General features: G+C 40.6%; 1 long non-coding RNA gene across 1 annotated transcript; it reads left to right on the top strand.

Moving 5' to 3' along the window:
• Positions 1-222: 222 nt before the first annotated feature.
• Positions 223-2,388, top strand: LOC308464942. Its single transcript, XR_013980196.1, has 3 exons — positions 223-352; positions 513-706; positions 1,347-2,388. It is a non-coding gene; the product is annotated as an uncharacterized lncRNA (long non-coding RNA).
• The last annotated feature ends 1,332 nt before the right edge of the window (positions 2,389-3,720 follow it).

Here is a 3,720-nt window from a genome sequence, read left to right as displayed (position 1 = left end):
TAGATAGATACCCACTTATATGCCATAATGTTCAAATTGAGGGAAATGCTTGCCTGAACAGATGTTTCTTCAAGAGCTGGCAGAATGCCAATATGGATTAAGCCTCTCGTATTTCATCAGGGAGGGCCTTCCACAATACTGGTGTCATGAGTGAAAAATCCCAACACTGTGTTACCACAAATTGATAACCAGTGCTTTTTTTGTCAGGGGGCGCTCAAGGGCACACAATACCGGTGCCTCTTTTTGTTATTGTTAAAAAGTGTGGCACTTACGGTAACAGCTTCATGATGAGTACCAGCATCTGTCTCTTGTTGTTGTTAAAAAGTTTGACATTTACTGCAGGCACTTCATGGTGAGTACCGGCATCTATTTTTCTTGGGGGGGGGGGACACCATCACAACCAGTGGGTCTTTGCAAAACTAGCTAGGCAAAATTTGGGTCCTTCTCCTTCGCTTCTTATCAAAGTGCTCTCTCTCTCTCCCTCTCTCTCCCTCTCCTTCTCCCTCTCATAGCTCTTCATGCCTATGCAGCGGAGCAAATGGCAAGCTTTCTTTTGCAAAAGTGGTGACAAAAATCTGACACATTAAATCAATGACAGCAAAGATTCTCAAAACTCTAAGAAATCTGGGAAATATGTCAAGCATCTACTATCTGGGCACTACAGTCTTGCTTGAAACCTACCTGGAGGCTAAACAGCTGATTAGAGGTAGGAACATGCTTAAGTGCCTTGCTGGGGGATAGGGGAGAAGGTGCTGATGCAGCTGCGCCATCACTTGCCATGCAGCTCAGCGTCGCCTTTTGCAACTAACAAGAAGTTCTTCATTTTCCAAGCTGCGTTGATGGCTGCAGAGCAAAGAATCCCAAGCCTCTGACCACACACTAAAATAGTTTCTCAGGACGAGGCATAGCAATCTTAAATGTTTTTGGTCGGAAATAGCTTCAGAGGGTATTGGTTGCTGCTGTATCCTGTCCCCAGTTCCTTACCAGCTCACAGCGCTTTCATTTTGATTAATAACACTGCACATTTTTTGATGTCTTAGTCACCGGAGAAGCAGCACATAGCTTTGGTGCTACTCAAGTGTACTCTCTGCCCCCCCCCCCAGGGGGGGAGGGAGCTTATCACTTGCATTAATTTACTGTTAGGATTGTTTGGTGTGTTTTTTTAAAGAAAGAAAACAGAAAGAGCTTTCACTTTTCACTAGTTTGTGAGCCCACCCTGCATTTCCCCTGGATGGGCTGATGTTCATTAGGTAGGACACACGCTAGCACTAATGTGGAAAGTTAGAAACCAAAGACAACTTGTCCCTGTGCCCAAAAGTGACTCATTGTCCCTTTCCTTGCTCCAGCCAAAAGCAGATTCAGAAGCTGTGAGAGTTTCCTGAAGATAAGAGATAAATCGAAGGAAAACCTGGCAAAAAGAACGGAGGGGAAAAAAGATGATGGTCTCGTTTCAAGATAGCATTTCCTTCAAAGCCCCTCCATGCTAATTAACCATTCTGTGCATATTTTCAGCCACATTAAGGGATTTCCTCATCAAAATAAACTTCCTCCTTTGCTATCTTCTCTCTCTCTCTCTCTCTCTCTCTCTCTCTCTCTCTTGGCATCTGGGATTGCAGTTTTGCTGCAAGAATCAGGGTTAAAGAGCCGAATGCTGCTTGTATGTGTGTGTGTTTATATATTCATTGAAGCCTTGCCAGGATAGCCCTAGAATCCCAGTGCCTGATCCAAATCCTATTTCGGCTAATGGGATCTTTGCTGTGTACTTCAAGGGAGGAGAATCGAGCTCCTAGCCTTGTGTGTCCAGATTGTTTCACTTACGCTGCATAATGTGCTGCTAATAAACTGCAGATGGACTCCAGCCGAAAAATTCCAATGCCAGGCCATTTGCAAAACTTGAAGGTGTTCACACCTACAAATGTATCCCGAAAACAAGCTGCTTATTTATAGCATGCATGCACCCAAGAGCAATTGTCTGGCTGAAAAGCACACTAATAAGGTATAATTTATTTTCGTTTTTCCCCAGCGTGGGATGCCACTCATGATCTTATATGTTTTCTCTTATCACAGTATTCAGCTATAAGCACTCGTCCATCATTTCCACCCAAGCATTGACTGAAATATCCTGAGTCCATTTAACTGAATAATCCTTAACTTGTGCTGACTCAGTGCCATGTTTTAGCAGGATTCGCCCCCCCTCCCCCCTCCACCCCCCCTAATTTGAAATTAACTTTTCAAATTCAATCAATGTACGGTACATGTTTTAAAATATCCAGTCAGAAGGGATCTGATTTGAAAATATTGATCCCAAAGAAGGCTCTTCCCATTAGTCCTTTTATTTGACAATGCAGTATCATTCCATTTTGTTTTGCCAAATCTTTATATCTGAAAGAATTATTCTTTTTCCCCAGATCTGTTTTAATTAACTATTATATTAAGTTGTGCTTTATTGTTGTAAACCACCCTCAGAGTTATATAAAAGGCAGTATAAAATATTTTGAATAAAGAAATAAACATACAAATCTTTGCCTGCAAATAGGTCTGAAATTTAATACATATGTAAGTATGTTTAGGCTGTGCCTAATATAAAGTCCTCACAAAGTGGATTACGTGAAACAAGAATATACAGCATAAAATACACTATCACAATGGGGCATACAACAACTCTTCAAAAATCCAGCAGCAGGCCAGTATCATACCATGAAAACCACCTAACACAACTTCAGATCAGCAGAAAAAGTTGCTTTAAGAAAAAGTGGCTTGAGATAAATCCTGTGTAAATGATGGAGTCTTAGACACAGTAGCTGGGAGGGAGTTTCACCAGTATGGGGACAACACCAAAAAGGTCCTGCTTCTTGTGCCTACCAAGGCATCACATTACTACAGTAATGATTTATGATGCCACATAGGTACCAACACCTTTAAAGAAAGGATCAAAGGCAGAGTAAAGCTGAGATAGTTTGTAACACTATCTCAGGTTCCCTCTGCCTTTGCTCCTGAGGGCAGAAAAATGTGTTTCTGTTGGTGATGGGGACAACAAGTGAAAGTCTCAGGGTCCCCAACTTTCAGTTCCTTCTCTTTCAGCTTTAAGATGATGCTTCTCTGCTGTCTATACCAGCAGATAGTTTCAAGAGAATAAGGCAGACAGACATGGGGAGATTTTGTTCTGCAGGCAGTATCAATCATAGACGATGCTGCATAAATGATACCTGCTTGACTGTAAGCCAATTAATAATTGGTGATGATGTATTTGTTTATTGCACGAACGTGAAGAAGAAATTATATGATTTTTAAAAATGCACACTGTTAAATTTGTGCTCACGTGATAGTATAGGAACTTCGTAAGTTGCCTAAAGGGTTCAGTGTAGGCAACTCATAAATCTAATGGATAAATACATATAATTTAACTTGATTAGATTTTTCAAGTTGAGCTGGAAGGGTTGGAAGATAAGAATTACTATACTAGAGGACTTCGTAAGGCTATACTATACTTTTAAAGAACAGTTTAATAAGGTTTTCCATAGCAAAAAACCAAAAAACAACAACATTAAAACCCAGAGTATATATACATTCAGTTACAGCACATGTAAGAGCAAAACAAGTAGACAATAGAAAATCTCCTACAAATATACAACCCATAATTTACAAACACTAAGTGAAGCAGTCAGGGAACCATCATATAAGTAATCAATTAGCCAAGCATAAAGGGAAGTTAACTCACTA

Source organism: Podarcis pityusensis, assembly GCF_964106645.2.
Source record: "Podarcis pityusensis genome assembly, chromosome: 1".
NCBI lineage: Eukaryota > Metazoa > Chordata > Lepidosauria > Squamata > Lacertidae > Podarcis > Podarcis pityusensis.
Note: the sequence above shows the minus strand (reverse complement) of the source record. Positions and strands in the feature narration are given on the sequence as shown.